This window comes from Symphalangus syndactylus, chromosome 5 (assembly GCF_028878055.3).
Source record: "Symphalangus syndactylus isolate Jambi chromosome 5, NHGRI_mSymSyn1-v2.1_pri, whole genome shotgun sequence".
NCBI classification, from domain to species: domain Eukaryota; kingdom Metazoa; phylum Chordata; class Mammalia; order Primates; family Hylobatidae; genus Symphalangus; species Symphalangus syndactylus.
Window position 1 is genome coordinate 79,629,015 of NC_072427.2, and position 17,965 is coordinate 79,646,979.

A 17,965-nucleotide genomic window follows, 5' to 3' on the forward strand; every position below is an offset into this window, starting at 1 on the left:
TCTGTCCTTCTGCCATTCTGGCCTTTTAAACCCTTTAAATATCTTCACATTTCTTCTTGGCACAATGGTCTTTACCTGTACAGTTTCTTCTACCTGGAATGCTCCTTCCTCTACCCTTCACCTTCACCTATTTGCCCTCTATTCATTCTTAAACCTCAGCTCAAAAATCGATTCAGCAGGGAATTCTTCTCTGTCCCTACAGTCTAAAGCAGCTTCTTGTGTTATATGTTTATATATTTCAGAGCATGTGTCTCAGTTTATAACGGCATATTTATTAGCATGACAATTTGCTTATAAGGCTGACTGCCCCACTATGTTATAAGCTTCTTGAGAGAGACCATATCAGTTTGGGATCATCATTTTATCTTATCACCTAGTTAAGTGATTGACACTTAGTAGGTGCTCAATAAAATGTTGAATTGATTCAGTGCCTGTAGTCTTAATCTTATTGGATTTTTAAGAAGCATACCTTTTGGCTTCAAAAACATAAAACACCCAGTTCTTCTCCCAGCACCCTGACCTCTCATTCTGGTCTCTAGTATGTTCATTTTCTTTTTCCCTGATCTTTAAATGTTTTTGCTTCTCAAGATTTGGTCCTTAGCCCTTTTTTCTCATTCATTACTCTTTCTAAGATGATTTAATGTAATTTAATGGATTCAAATCCCACCCTTACAAAGATCACCCTCAAATATATCTTTCTCACCCAGCCAAGCCTCTTCTATAAGCTCCAGATCAATTTACTTAACTACTGACTTCACCTTCCTAACTGAATATTACAACAATAAATCAAACGTAACATGTCTAAGACTGGCCTCATGGTTTTTCGACTGTAAACCTAGTATTTCTCCAGAAATCCACCTAACTGTACTAGCCAAAAGCATGTAAGATATGCTGATGGAAATAACTGCAAATATCTTTAGTTCTGCCTTAAGTTATAATTGACAACAGAGGCCAGAGAATGGGATGAAAATTATTATTGACACAATTGCTTCTGAGTGTGGAAAGCACTGGCTAGCTATTATCCCTGACAGCTTAGCTAGAAAAGCAAGGTAGTAAATACTTATGCTTCCTTTGTAGTCCTCATAGATCTGCACATTTAAAAAATATATTTTGATACTAATCATTTGTCAGTTGTGTGTAGTACATGACTTGATATTTGTCAGATTTATCGAATGATGATTTGTGAGTTTATGAGATAGCTTATGAGAGTTCCATGTAAATTAAATAGTAATAAATAAGAATAATTACAGTCAGGAGTAAGTATATATAGAGATATATACAGATATTTATATATATTCTTTAGGTAGTTTTACAGGTGGATTAGGAAAAGTACAGTCACCCTCAACTTCTCTGGATAACAAAGAATTAGATTATTAAAAATAGTCACTTACCCAAGATGAATATTGATGACAGCAAGATCACATGGTTTTATTTAGTTTACAACTCAGGTTCCTCTTAGAAAAAAGTAGATGGGAAAGGCCCCGCTCCCTTTGAAAGAATGGGATCATTGTATTTAATAAGATCTTTCAAAGAGAGCAAGGAAAATGAAAAGTAGGAAAACATTGCAGGGCAGAAACACCTGGCTATCTTGGCCACACTCCACTTCATTCTTCACTCCAATGCACATGCCCAGGTGTTTGTCCTGCCCTTTTCAATAAATCATGAAGAATAGGTCCACTTGGTTCCAAACCCATGAACTCTTCAGCTTTCACCTGTTCTGATTGTTTCTGTGCTTTGAGGAAAAGGGTGTGTTCTGCCCTTTTCCAGGTCCACGTAAGTGTCACAGAGTTCTTGTTTTAATCATCATGACAAAGTTTGCCCTGTCTTGTGAGGAAAAAAATCAAATTGAAAAACCTTAAAAGTGTCAAAAATAAATTGTAAATGTCATCATGGTTGTTTCAAAATTTCTGAACGTTTTCAGAGCTTTAATATAAAAGCACCCTAAGGCCATCAAACTCAAATTAATCAAAGCCTTTGCAAAGTTTAGTGTTCTATGGTCGAAGGAGTAGCAGATTCTAACATTAATCCACAGGCTTCTAGGAAGCTGATGGAAAAGAATGAAGCCCCATGTAGCTAGGTCTGCTTCCTGCCATTATTCTGTGGCAGAGAGGAAGCAGGGGTTCTCTGTGTGGATCCTTTGCAGGGAGGACCCATTAATGAAGGCAGAAATGAACATGGCTGGTCTGGGGTGGCACATGAAAAAGAGGAACTACAAAAATTTTCACACTTCCAAATGTGATCCATGAAAAGGGCTACCTTATCTGCAGGTTCATTTTATAGTACGGTGTCATTAGTTCTCACTCACTTGGCTCTCCTGCTGCTTCACACATCGTTGCTTACCCATTTTCTTTGGCGTTTCATCCTCCCCTCCCTGAATTTATAATGCTGGAGTAGGCCAGAGCTCTTTGCTTTTCGTCTCTTCTTTATCTATGCTCACTCTGTGGGTGGCCTCCTTCAGGCTCATGGGTTTAAATGCCATCTATTGTGAATCTCCAGTCGAAGATGCTCCCCAACAATAGAGATTTGTTTATTGAACTGCCTACTGGAATCTCTACTTGGGTGTCTAAACACATCTCAAACTCAGAAGAATCCAAACTGAGCCTCCGATCCCCATGCCTCTGTCCCCTGAGGTGGCTCATACAGCCTTTTCCATCACTGTTGATGGTCACTTCATCTTTCCATTTTTCAGTACAGAAAAAAAACTGAGTCTTCTTTTTCTTATGCTCTATATCCAATCTGTTAGAAAATCCTGTTTTCTATTTAAAATAGATTCAGAGTCTAATTGTTTTCCATTGTTTCCACTATTACTGCTCTGCTCCAACCCACTGTCATTTCTTATATGAATGATTTCAATAGTTTCCTAATAGAACTTCTTGTTTTTATAAGCCCAACCCCACTAAGTGAAGCCAGAGCTTAGCAGACACAGTGGCCCTTTCACCATGTATGTCAGATTACAATACTCAAATCTTATCTCTGTTTTGCTCAAAACTCTCCAATGCCTCCTCACACAATGGCCTACAAGGATCTACATCATTTGCCTGACTATTCCTCTCTTGACGTTATCTCTAACCAATTTCCCCCTGTTTATTCTACTCCAGCCACAATGCTGTTCTCAAATACTTAAGCAAATTTCCACCATATGGTTTCTGCACTGTTTGTTCGCTCTGCTTGATTATTCTTCCGCTATATATCCACATAGCTAACTCCTCATCTGTTTCTCAAATGTCACTTTCTCAATGAGCTGTACCATACCCCTATTTAAGAGAGTGGTCCACCCCCACCAGTCCACCACTCCTGCTCATTCTCCATTCCTTTCACCCTTCTTTAGTGCCACACACACACACCTGCTGCACTATAGCATTCCCAGCTTCCAGCAGATAGTAATTCTTTTTTTAATTTTCTAACTTCATTCCCATAATAGAAATATAAGCTTCATGAAGAGAATGATCTTCATCTTTTTTTGTTTTTGGTAAATTTCTGATGTACTCTAACTCTTACCAGGGGGTCCCAGTTACCCCCCAAAATGGGCCTTTTCCTGTTCAGTGTCACAAAGCAAGTATACAAAACTGAAAGCGAGCATTAGGCAGTACAGGCTTTATCTGATGGCCATAAAATGCAGAAGTGGGAGTGTGGATCTCAAATCAACTTATCACCTCCTGAGAGAGAACCAGGGAGTTACAGATATAGGGTATCTTCGCTGAAGGGGCTGGGCATTAAAAGCAAGCAGAGGAATATTTATGCTTTTCTTGGTAAGGAATGGAGATTTCCTAGGAGTCGCCTCTTTTCTGTCATTTTTTCATTTCTTCTGGTCATTGTCATGGTGATTGTCAACTGTCAAGGCAGCCAGGGGTGTGTCATTTATCATGAAAATTGGATTACAGTGAAGCTAGAGATTCATCAGAGGTCAAGCAAACTGCCAACGTGGATTTCACAAGTTTCAGCTGGTTGAGTTCTAAGAATAAACTTTTGATCACAGACATGCTGTTTCCTAACAAAGTTAAGGCTGAGTAGGAATTTAGCTATGTCATGTAGACATTGCCTTGGGCAACAAAAGCAGGGTAGGGGTCCAGCTAAGTCCCATAGGCCTTGCAGCACGTAACATAACCACAGACTGAGAGCAGGTGCTTAGTAAATATTTGCTGAATTACTGAATTGGAATTTTACATATTTATAAAAATTATTTAGATTCAGTGTTACCACTTAATGTCTAATTTTTCCCAGGCTTTGTACTTAATAAAAGCAAGTATTATGTCCATCTTGTTCACTATTATACCTGTAAACTAGGCATACTGCCCAATATATAACAGGTACTCAAAAAATATTTGCTGAATGTGTAATCACCAAGGACAACAATGACAGATCTTTTAAAATTACTCAAAAACCATATATTGAAAAAAAAAATCCACCATGTGATTTAATCATGACTAATTCTGGATTTTGAATCCTCTCACCAAAGCACTCCTTTTCCTAGGGCAGATCATGTTATTCCACAAAGGAGCATAAAAGTGGCCAAGTTGTATGCCTTTCCCATAGTTCACACATTAGTCAATCTCAGTCAATCCATTAGTAAATCTTACTGAGAACTTGGGCAGACCTTGTTAACTTTCAGAGACCCTAGTCTTGATTCACAGAAATAGTCAAATGCCTGATCTATGGGTCTAATGCCTATATTCCTCATTTGGCAATTAACCTGGAACAATATTGTATTAATTCTAATAATCTTTTAATTTTGTGTTGTTATTCAACTCATGTTTTCTTTTCTTATGTATGTGCATATGCATTTGTTACATTTCCTCTGAGCCATTCACAAACTGCTTGAGATCAGGAACTACATCATATTTCTTTGAATCTTAATTACATAATTTTTTGTTTCTCGGGTTTGGATTGCATGGTCATAGGTTCAGCCATAACTTGAATGTCTATAATTCCTAAATCAAGCTAACATTAAAAATACAGATGTCACCACTAATGTTAATAAATATTTTCCAAACATTCCGATTACCCAGAAGGGACCTAGAAAAAAGATCAATAAAATTGGTCTACATCACTATTACCAGAATTATGAAACATCCCAAAAGTAGAAAAAGGATTTATGTATAGGGTCCTAGCACTGGGTAAGTATAGAAGGAGACAAGGCTACATATATATAAGCCAAAACAAACAAAAGTCTGACAAAAACCCCTGTGGTTTTAGGAAAACATAAAATATACAGCAATTAGACAAGAACAAGGGGTCATAACAGGCCTTAGCTATGCCAGCCTAGCAACTCCCTTGAAAAACTGAGCTTGAAATGGTGAAATTCTAAGGATGTACTCCTAAAATAGTCTGCTTTAAATTCAAATCTCTAAGAATGCTTGACAATAAGGCTCAAATACTTTAAAAAAGTAATATAAAGATATTCATAAAATGCAACCAATAGCATTATTCATTCTCATTTTTTCTTCCTGAAGGAAATAAAAAGAAACATTAACTTTGCTAGAAAACCAAAGCCTTCAAGGGATATTAGATGGAAGACTCATTTCACAAAGATCCGAATTGCCTGCAGGTTACTGCTGATCTAATTTGAAGTAATAATTTAAGAGAGAAAAGCTATCTATCTCATTATCTGCAACTTTTCATCAAATTATTCTTGAGGATGCTACAATTATTTTCCATTATGTACTTTGTAAATTAATGTTTAAGTACCACAAAGAAAAGGGTGGTATTTCAGAGTAAAATTTTATTGGATTTTGTTCATCTTCAATTATTGAACCTGCGTGATAGAAATGATAATAGAATGTTCTCTTCTTCCAACACTAAAGTGGTATTAATGAACCATTAATATCATCTTTCAAACAAAGAGCTGTCTACTTCTGTGCTCCTGCTCAGCTTGCATCGAATTTTTCTGCTGTTCTAGCATAGAACAGCTCTTCCAGAGCAGAGAGAGAAAAAACTCCAGGGTAAGCGTGCTGTACGTTTCAAAAATATTCCGTAACACTTAAGATGGCAACTTCTGTCCCTCACCTCTTCTAGGTCATTATCTAGGGCTTAATGTAATAGAAGATCAAACAGCTATATATTAAAGAGACTATTTAGCTAGAAGGATATCATTTCTATTTGTCATGGAGGGAAATCGCATTGTTATTTCAGAAAATGTTTTATTCCAGAGGAGCAAAAGGTTTTCCACAGAGGTCTAGGCAGTTGTATTTGTACTATAGGAAGCCTCTTACCTTCTACAGACATGAGTCTTTGTCACACACAGCCTTTTAAATATTATGACGGTTTTATTCATAACATACGAAAACCACAAACCATGGGTTGATTGATTAAATCATAAAGGTATCTGTTGTGATAAGAAGGAATTCTTCAGCAGGGCGCGGTGGCTCACGCCTGTAATCCTAGCACTTTGGGAGGCCAAGGCGGGTGGATCACGAGGTCAGGAGATCGAGACCATCCTGGCTAACACGATGAAACCCCGTCTCTACTAAAAATACAAAAAATTAGCCGGGCGTGGTGGCGGGCACCTCAGCTACTTGGGAGGCTGAGGCAGAACAGTGTGAACCCAGGAGGTGGAGCTTGCAGTGAGCCCAGATCGCGCCACTGCACTCCAGCCTGGGGGACAGAGGGAGACCCCGTCTCAGAAAAAAAAAAAAGAATTATTCGTATCTTTCTCAAACTAAGTTCACATTAAAGTTATTTTTTTCATTTTGAAACGGTAGGTAAAATAAATGACAATTTACACCGTCACAGGTTCAGTCATTTTCCAGAGAATCATCCTGTGTCAGCCTTACCCAAAATTACGTTCCTAGCTTAAGTCAATGGAGCTTGCAATGTCCGCAAAAGTCACTTACTAAAGACCCATATTAAAATTAATGTAATTCTAGAAAAAGGTAAACCGTGAAACTATCATCAATATATTTTCGTAAGATACATTAAATCAACTAACCAGTCACTTTACAATACCTTGTGGGAATGGGAAAATGAACTGACGAGTGAGTTTTTCACGAGAGAGTCAATTCAAAGTTTGCCCACTGGTTAGTCCACAATCTGAGAAGACAAGGGCGGCACTACAGAGGGGCCTTGCTCAATCAGGAATCACATGAAGACAGTGGGATATATCATGCTGGAAGGAGAAGACACCAAGAAAACAAGAATAGTCCCAAACAGCTGATGGAACCATACGTAGGACAAACTTCACTTAGCTTTATTCAACATTTGAGTAATATTCTAAAGTTTACAATGTGCTCTTACATACAATGTACTTCATTACATTCCTAGTCACCTTGTAGGAAATGGAGGCAAATCATCACCCCAAACAGGAGAGGCCATTATCCCAGATTATTAATGAAGAAATTGAAATTCAAAGCATTTTTTCCTGTCTATAACTTATTCATTTATTAAAATATCCTTTTTGAGCACATGGTACTGTCACAGCTATGATCATAAAGTACTGAAAAATATAGATACGCAATTCTTTCTCCCATGTAGATAACATTCTCATGGAAGTTTCATTTAATAAGTAGACACTTCAATACAATTATTCTCAACTGCGATGTGTTTAAAAATATGTGATAATTGCAAAACAATATGTGATAGCAAGTAACTTTGGATATGATTATGCGGAAAAACTTCTTTAAAGAGATGACATATGACCGAGACCTGAAGGATGACAAAACATTTGCCACTCCAACTGTGGGAGGACACTGTTAAAGGAAGCTGGAAAAGCATGTGCATAGGCCCTGTGACATAATGGGGGTTGGGATGTGCAGGAGATGGAAACTAAGGAGTCATCGAGGTCAAACCCAGGCCTTCTCCAAATATGGCTCCCAGATTTATGATGCTTTTAATTCACCTCTAACCCATTTTGAAACAAATGAAATATCCAAAAATCTCCCAAAGGGAGATTACAAGAGGCCTTCCTTATGCATGCAGGTCACCAGTGGTTTCCATGGGTCATGTTGGTGGTCAATTTCTGACCTAAGTAGCAAGTAATGTAGCCAAACTAATTTTACTGAAAATGCCAAAATCAGATTTTGTAGTCCCAGAGCTACAGTTAACGGGATTTCCTGGAAGCCAACAAAAAATAAGATAGCATAGTAACCAAGAGCACAGTCCTTGAAGACAAAGACCAAGATTTGAATACAAGTTCTACTACTTACTGGCAATATAATCTTAGAAAAGTCATGTCGTCTCACTGAGCCTCGGTTTTATTTTTCGTAAAATAGATCTATACTACCACTATGCAGGACTGAAGTAGGGATTAAAGGAGAGATAGTATGTAATTCACCTAAATCCAGAACTTTGGCAGAGGCAATATCTGATCTGATCTAACATGGACTTTTCCTCTTGTATTGAATGAGTCTTACCATCATCTAAATTTCCCAGACCATTTTTGCCCCCAACGTGGCTGTTTCTGAGACATCATACTTTTCTAACCGAAATCTTATTCTCAGTCTTTGAATATGTATTTGTGCATCTGTTATGTACGGAACCACAAAGGAGATGGCACTGTTAAGTAGCTGCCTAGAGAAGCAATTTTAATTACATTCTTATTCTTGGGAGTATGCACTTTGACCAATTTTGTTTATTATTATATGAAAGTTTATGTTTTGACACTATTTTAAGTACAGCTTCTTAAAGAGAAGTGTTCTTGTTGAGAATGCATCATAAACAAAGTAAAATATGTCACTGCCATTCTTCAGGTGTGTGTATACAATGCACATTTTAAATTGTGAAAGGTAATTTTAATAAATTGAATAGCGAAGAAGGAAATCTAAGTTTGAGTGATGAAAGAGAAAATGAGAAAAGGGAAAACAATGAATAGAGTTCTGTGTTGCACAGCATGTGGTGTAGAAGTAGATATCTGTGACTTCAGTAAAGAGCTTGCTTTTATTTCGCTGGGCCACATAGTAGTTCTCAAATTTGGTAATATGTATGATTCCTCATTAAATATTAGATTTCACTAAATTAGTTCAAGATGATATGAAATACACTGAAAAATTTGTGTGATCCTTAAAGCCACTATGCCTACATTTTAAGTGGCTTTCAGCAACTGAACTACTACACTATGTAAACCAAGTTTATATTGCTGAGAAAGAAGGTATGTAGCCCATGATCCATAGTCTTTATATACCTTCAAACATGGTAACAAGTGTATCAGTGAACATATTATGTTTAAAGTTGTTTCTTTAATGCTGTAATGTAGAAGTTAGCACTGCTCAAAAAGCTGTGCAATATAATTGATTACATAGGGAATCTATGAATTTTGTTAACTTTGAACTCCAGTTCCTTAGGATGCAATAAGTCACCACTGCCTGTTTTATTTTCCACGTTGGTACGCTTAGTTTAATAATATAAAAGCTACCCTCACTTTGCAATGTGTGGAAACTTTCAGTGGCATATGCCGTAAAGTATTTGAATAATGCCTTTGATCCACCTTTGGAGTTAGAGGAAGCTTTTTTAACAATGTGACATAGAAAATATTTTGGTGTCCATATTTCTGCTCAATCAGAAAAGAAACTTCATGCTTAAGAAAGCAGCAAAAAACACATCTGTCACCACACAGGCATAGGAATCAACACACCAGCGCAGCATCCAGAATGCTCAGATTGAATGAAAGACTCAAGCACAGTCATTCTGGAAATAATAACTAAAGTAACTAATCAAGTTTTCAGAAAGTTGTAGAATGTTTTCTTAGCTGGACAGAGACAAGTAGTTGCCCTGCATGTCTAATCATTTGGTCTTCCTTGAAACCAACACTATTTACATATACAATATTTTTTTCCAACATTTTTTAGCTGGGTGGGGAGAAAATAGTTTCTATTAATACAAAGTTTGTACTTCTTAATATTCAAAATTAGAACTGATATCATTATAAAACATTTTCACTTGAACTTTCCCTTCAGATTTTAATTACTGTATTACTCACAATGGAATAGTTTGCATCACTCACATCCAATAAAAGTAAAAACGAGTATAATTAAAAAGTTCAGGTCTAAATAACTACAATTTCTTCTTTTGGCTGACATTCTGGGCAGCAAATCTTACCTCACGTTTCTGCATTCCTGTTTTCAATTCAGTGTTCTTTTGTATTTGCTCTCGACCCATGACTGAAGTTGTCACATTGATGCTGCCAATTCTCTGTGCCTTTGTAAGTGAGAAAAACCTTTCCTTCTCCTCATATGGGGAAAGTAATAAGTCATTTCCAAAGGCCCGTTTGTAATTGTAGCCTTTAGCATCTGTGGACTGCGTTTTAGGTGCATTATGAGAGATTAATTGACCACAGAACTCTCTTTTGTTAGGACTGTAGAAACGTCTGATTCAAATAACTCTATCACCAAAAGGAAAGAAGAGTAATGCAAAGAAACATTAAGCTAACAATTGATCAACAAAAATATACAATAAAATAACTGTGGAGCACATTAAAATATTTGGTAAATAAATGCAGAATTATATTTGGATCCAGGTTTACGTAATGTTTCTAATCAAAGTGAATCATTGAATAAATCAGACTGCTTTGATTATTTTGGTTTAAAAACAAAATTAAAGTCTTCCTCCTGATTTTATCAAAGTATAGAACATCACCAATATGGCATTTCATTTTATATAAAATTTTATTTGTTTTCTCATGGAATACTTAATTAATTTGAATCATTTAAATTTTCTATACTGGCTTCATGAGTCAGATTTATTTTCAGAAATATTTGAAGTATAAAAATACAAATATATGTATTTAATTATATTAAAATGTAATACTTTTATTTTTTAAAAAATAAAAAGAACTATTAGTATTTGTGAACTTCAAACATTGTTGCAAATTATTTGACCTGAACACTAACCTTACCTTTCTCTACATCCTCAACAACATTTGTTATTTTCCTGGTTTTTGTTTGTTATTACTTTGCATTACTGGGAAATATGGTACTTGTACACGGTGGAAGTCTCTGCAGCCAGAAGAAAGAATCTCTTTGTGGTTTTGATTTGCATTTACCTAATGAATAGTAATGTTGAGCATCTTTTCATGTGTTTGTTGGACATTTGTATAATCATTTTGAAGAAATGTTTATTCAAACCCCTTGCCCATTTTTAATTGGTTTATTTTTATTTTTCTTATTTAGTTTCATGAGTTCTTTACACATTCTGAATACAAGATCCTTACGAGACATTTGAATCTTGCAAATATTTTCCCCCATTATGTAGTTGCCTTTTCACATCCTTGATAGTAAACTCTGAAGCACAGAAGTTTTTAATTTTAATAAAATTAAAAAGGTATCCATTTTTCATATGTTGCTCATACTTTGTGTCATCATATCTGAGTCTTTCTCTATCTAAGGCCATAAATATTTACATCTAAGTTTTCTGCTAAGAATTTTATAATTTTACCTCTTACATTTAGGTATTTGATCCATTTTTGTAAGGGATGTTGGATGTTGTCAAATGCTTTATCTGTCTCTACTGAGATGATGTGCTTTCTGTCCTTTATTCTACTAATATAGTGTATTATATTAATTGATTTTCATATGTTAAATAAGCCTTGAATTCCTAAAATCAATTCTACTTGGTCATGGTTTATAATCCTTTTTATATGTTGCTGAATTTGGTGCCAATATTTTTTAAGGGTTGTTGCATAGCTGTTGATAAAAATATTTTGATCTGTAACTTTTTGCTCCCCCCTCCCATGTCTTTGTCTAGGTTTTGTAACAAGGTAATACTGGCCTCCTGGAATAAGTTGGGAAGTGTTACCTCCTCCTCTTCTATTATTTGGAAGAGTTTGTAAAATATTGATGCTAATTCCTTCTTAAACATTTGGTAGAATTTGTGACTGCGATCATTCAGTTTTGGCTTTTCTTTGTTAGAAGAGTTTTAGTTACAAATTGAATCTCCGTACTTCTTATAGGGCTACTGAAATTTTCTATTTCTTCTTTACTCAGTTTTAGTAGTTTGTATCTTACTAAAATGTTCCATTTCATCTGGGTTATCTCATTCGTTGGCCTGAAATCTTTCATATAATTCCCTTGTAATCTATTCTTCTTTTTTGGTTTTTTAACTTTTATTTTAGGGTCAGGGGCACATGTGCAGGTTTGTTATATAGGTAAACTCATGTCACACAGGTTTATGTACAGATTATTTCACCACCCGAGTACTAAGTCTAATACCCAATAGTTATTTTTCCTGCTCCTCTCTCTCTTCCCACCCTCTAACGTTAGGTAGGCCTCAGTGGCTGTTGTTCCCCTCTATGTGTCCATGTGTTATCATCATTTATTTCCCACGTATAAGTTACAAGATATGGTATTTCATTTTCTGTTCCTGCATTAGTTTGCTAAGGATAATGGCCTAGCTCCATCCACGTTCCTGAAAAGGACATAACCTCATTCTTTCTTCCGGCTGCATAGACTTCCACAGTGTACAAGTACCATATTTCCTTTATCCAGTCTTCCATTGACAGGTAATTGGGTTGATTCCATGTCTTTGGTATTGCGAGCAGTGCTGTAATGAACATATGTGTGGATGTCTACATACTAGAACAATTTATATTTCTTCAGGTACATACCCAGTAATGGGATTGCTGGGTCAAATGGTAGATCTGTTTTCAGCTTTTTAAGGAATTGCCACACTTCTTTCCACAGTGGTTGAACTAGTTTACACTCTCACCAACAGTGTATAAACATTCCCTTTTCTCTGCAACCTTGCCGGCGTCGGTTATTTTTTGACATTTTAATAATAGCCATTCTGACTGGTTAGAGATAGTATCTCATTGTGATTTTTATTTGCATTTCTTTAATGATCAGTAATGTTGAGCTTTTTTTAATATGCTTGTTTGCTGCATATATGCCTTCTTTTGAAAATTGTTCATGTCCTTTGCCCACTTTTTAATAGGCTAGTTTTTTTTCTTGTAAATTTGTTTAAATTCCTTATAGATACTGGATATTAGACCTTTGTCAGATGCATAGTTTGCAAACATCTTCTCCCATTCTGTAGATTGTCTGTGTACTCTGTTGATAGTTTCCTTTTCTGTGCAGAAGCTCTTTAGTTTCACTAGATCCCATTTGTCATTTCTGCTTTTGTTGCAATTGCTTTTGGGAGTCTTCATCATGAAAATTTTGCAATTTCTTGTGTCCAGAATGGTATTGTGTAGGTTGTTTTCCAGGGTTTTTATAGTTTTGGGTTTTACACTGAAGTCTTTAATCCACCGTAAGTTGATTTTTGTCTATGGTGCAAAGACCTTTTGTCTGTGGTGCAAGGACTTTTTGTCTATGGTGAAAAGACTTTTAAGTTGATTTTTGTCTATGGTGCAAAGAAGGAGCCCAGTTTCAGTCTTCTGCAATATGGCTAGCCAGTTGTCTCAGCATCATTTATTAAATAGGGATTTTTTTCCCCGTTGCTTATTTTTGTCAGATTCATCAAAGATCAGATGGTTGTATGTGTGCAGCCATATTCATGGGCTCTCTATTCTGTTCCACTGGTCTATATGTCTGTTTTCGTATCAGTATCAAGCTGTTTTGATTACTGTAGCCCTGTGATAGCATGATGCCTCCTGCTTTGTTCTTTTTGCTTAGGATTGCCTTGGCTACTTGGACTATTTTGTGGTTCCATTAGAATTTCTAAATAGTTTTTTCTAGTTCTGTTAACATGTAATTGGTAGTTTGATAAGAATAGCACTGAATCTATAAATTGCTTTAGGCCATATGGCCATTTTAATGATATTGACTCTTGCTATTCATGAGCATGGATTTTTTTTCCATTTGTTTGTGTCATTTCTGATTTCTTTGAGCAGTGTTTTGCGATTCTCATTACAGAAATCTTTCACCTCCCTGCTTAGCCGTATTCCTAGGTATTTTATTCTTTTTGTAGGAATTGTAAATGGTATTGTGTTCTTAATTCAGCTCTCAACTTTGCTGCTGTTGGTGTACAGGAATGGTCGTGAGTTTTGTATGTTGATTCTGTATTCTGAAACTTTGCTGAAGTTATCAGCTTAAGCAGTATTTGGGCCAAGACTGTGGGGTTTTCTAGAAATAGGATCATTGCATCTTCAATGGTGAAATGACTGCCTGACTGCCCTGGCCAGGACTTCCAATACTATGTTGCAGAGGAGCAGTGAGAGAGAGCATCCTTGTCTTATGCCTGTTTTCAAGGGGAATGCTTCCAGCTTTTGGCCATTCAGTATGATGTTGGTTGTTGGTTTGTCATATATTTGGTCTTATTATTTTGAGCTATGTTCCTTGAATACCTAGTTTTTTTTAGTTTTTAACATGAAGGGACATTGAATTTTATCAAAAGCCTTGTCTGCATCTATTGAGATAATCATGTGGTTTTTGTCTTTAGTTCTGTTTATGTGATGAATCATGTTTATTGATTTGCATATGTTAAGCCAACCTTGCATCCCAGGGAAAAAGCCTGCTTGATTGTGGTGGATTAGCTTTTTGATATGCTGCTAGATTTGGTTTGCTCATATTTTGTTGAAGATTTTTGTATTGATGTTCATCAAGGATATTGGCCTGAAGCTTTCATTTTTTTGATGTATCTCTGCAAGGTTTTGGTATCAGGGTGATGCTGGCCAAATTGAATGAGTTGAAAAGGAGTCTCTCCTCATTTTTTTGGAATATTCTCCATAGGAATGGTATCAGCTCTTCTTAGTACATCTGGTAAAATTCAGCCCTGAAGCTGTCTGGTCCTGGGCTTTTTTTTTTTTTTTCCTGGTTGGTGGGCTATTTATTACTGATTCTTATTGGAGCACGTTATTCATCTGTTAAGGTATTCAACTTCTTCCTGCTTCAGTCTTGGGAGGACGTATGTGTCCAGGAATTTATACATTTCTTCTAGGTTTTCTAGTTTTTGTGCATAGAGGTGTTCATCATAGTTTCCAATTGCTATTTTTATTTCTGTGGGGTCAGTGATAATTTCCCCTTTGTATTTCTGATTGTGTTTATTTGGATATCTCTTTTATTCTTCATTAGTCTAGCTAGTGGTCTGTCTTATTAATTATTTTAAAAGCTCAGCTCCTGGATCCATTGATCTTTTGAATAGTTTTTCATACCTCAATCTCCTTCAGTTCAGCTCTGATTTTGGTTATATCTTGTTCTGCTAATTTTGGGATTGGTTTGCCTTGCTTCTCTAGTTTTTTTAGTTGTGATGTTAGCGTGTTAATTTGAGATCTTTCTTACTGTTTGATGTGGACAGTTAGTGCTATAAATTTCCCTCTTGACACTGCCTTAGTTGTGTCCCAGAGATTCTGGTATGTTGTATTTTTGTTCTTATTAGTTTCAAAGAACTTCTTGATTTCCACCTTAATTTCATTATTTACCCAAATGTCATTCAGGAGTAGGTTGTCTAACTTCCATGTAATTGTATGTTTTTGAGCAATTTTCTTAGTCTTGAATTCTATTTTTATTGTGCTGTGGTCCTAGAAAGTGGTTGGTGTGATTTTGGTTCTTTTGCATTTGCTGAGGATTGTTTTATGTCCAATTGTGTAGTCAATTTTAGAGTATGTGCCATGTGGCAACGAGGAGAATGTATACTCTCTTGTTTTGGGGTGGTGAGTTCTGTAGATGTCTATCAGGTCCATTTAGTCCAGTGTTGAATTCAGGTCCTCAAAATTTTTGTTAATTTTCTGACTCGATGATCTGTCTAATGCTGTCAGTAGGGTGTTGAAGTCTCCCACTATTATTGTGTGGGAGTCTAAGTCTCTTTGAAGATCTTTAAGAACTTGCTTTATGAATCTGGGTGCTCCTTTGTTAGGTCCATGTATATTTAGGATAGTGAGGTCTTCTGATGGAATTGAACCCTTTACCATTATGTAACTATATGGAACGGTCAAGAATTTGCGTGTCATCCTTGTGCGTGGGCCATGCTAGCCTTCTCTGTGTCATTCCAGCTTTAGTACATGTACTGCCACCATTATTTCTCTAAGGTCAATAGTTACGTACCTTCTTTCTTTCCTGATTTTAGTAATGTGAGTCTACTTTATTTGATCAACCTAAATAAAGTTTTGTCAATTTTGTAGATATTTTAAAGAATTGACTTTTGGGTTTTTAAATATCTTTTTTTTCAGTCTCTATTTCATCAATTTCCACTCTCATCTTTGTTATATCCTTCCTTCTATTCCTTCTATTTGCTTTGGCAGTTGGGGTCATCCTCTGGTGTGAATGACCCCACAGGGTCTGCCCCAACAGAAATCTACCCCAACTCGACAAAGCAAATAGAAGGAAGGAGGAAGTTTAAGGTAGGAGTTTAGGTTATTGATTTGAGATCTTTCTCCTTTTTTAATACAGGCATTAACAGATATAAACTCCCCTATCAGTACTACTGTCCCTACATCCAATAAGTTTGGAATGTTGTGTTTTCATTTTCTTTGACCTTAAAGTATTTTCTAATTTCCCTTGCAACTTCCTCTTTAACACATTTGTCTCCTAATGAGAGATGTCACGCTGCATGGGGTGTTACTCCCATCTACTGCTAGCAGATTGAATTTAACAAACCTTTGATTCTCTCTCAGAGCTATTGGTGATGCCTCATTGCAAACTGACACTTTGTCTTGTTATGTTTTGCCCTTCTCGACTAATCATTTAACTCTGGCCACACAGTTATGACCTTTGGAACTAATCTGTGTCATATGTTTGCCTCTGCAGATGATTAGGACTGATAGTGGTACATTTTTTATTACAAAATAAAAACTTGACGAGTGGCTAAAAGTCAAAGCATTCAATGGACCCTCAACTCACTGCCATCAATAGGCATCTGATGTTGTTGAGCATGTATATAAGCTTATCAAAAATTGACTCTAAAAGATTTATGATTCTATCTCCCTCAGTGTCTCCTGGTCCACACATCCTAACAAGACACTTTAATCACTAATTACAGCTGTCCCTAGAAAAGAATCACCTCTTCTTAGAGACTTTCTGGGTAATGAATGGGATGAAAGTATTGGAGAATTATATAGACCTATTTTGAAATTTTAGGATTGTGTCTTGATTATTTTTGAGCGTGATACTTTTTCTTCTCTAATTACAAGCTGAAGCTGGTCTTATTGTTATACACTTCAAGGGGGCCCAGAGGATTCCAATTTAATTCTAGTTCATCCACCTGCATTCTCTTGTTGGACTGACATGATCCCACATCATAAAAATAATGACTGCTATATTGAATACAGTGCTCACTGAGTCTCCCTATATTGGCTCAGGCAAAATAAGATAAATGATGTGGTGGGTCTCCATAAATTTTATAAAAGTGTCCTTTAACTCTCACACACATTCCCTCCATATCTGGTTGCAAATTGGAGATGACTGGAGAAGAAGTAAAATTATAGCTATTGGATTGGGACATACTTGCTTGTTTGTTTAGTAATAGTGAAGGAAACAAGCAACCCAGGCATATGAGAAAAAAGATATTTTACATCTTGGAGGTATGGAGTAAGTGAAGTATTAATGATCTTTCATCAAAACCTCTTGTAGCCACCCCCGTTACTAAAAACACAGCGTTTCTCTCCTAAACCACTGTAAGTGTCTAGAATTTAATTGATTCATGGGGTCTGTCTAATCACAACCCTCAACCCCACTGACTCTATTTTATGATAGCCACTTCCCTTCATCCTTCCAAGAAATCTGCCAAAAACACTAGAGGATGACCCCAACTCCTGAACCTCTCAGTCAAAACCTATCAGTATCTCCAGATGTCTTCCCTATTCCCATTCCCACAGCCACTACTCAACCACTCGTGAGTTGGACAAATGCCACCCAGTTGGTGGCATGAATAAATAGGACAGTTTGGGCTGAGTGCCATCAGGAAATCCTTCCAAAAATCAAGACTAGACTCAATTATTCAAATTGAATTAAGAATCTTACAGTTTATCAGCTGGCCAGGAGGTCATGTTGAAGACACTATAAAATTCTGCCCCTACTGATGTAGGTTCTACTTGGAGGTTCCCAACAATTGTTAGCAAACCTTTATTTCCAGTGGTACCACATGCACCCTTGGGACTGTACTTCTTGTA

At 36.4% G+C, this 17,965-nt stretch overlaps 1 non-coding gene across 1 annotated transcript; it reads right to left on the reverse strand.

The window, feature by feature from the left end:
* Window positions 1-15,774: 15,774 nt before the first annotated feature.
* LOC129483630 (U6 spliceosomal RNA) lies at window positions 15,775-15,877 on the reverse strand. The gene has a single exon (XR_008658145.1). It is a non-coding gene; the product is annotated as a U6 spliceosomal RNA (small nuclear RNA).
* Window positions 15,878-17,965: the final 2,088 nt, after the last annotated feature.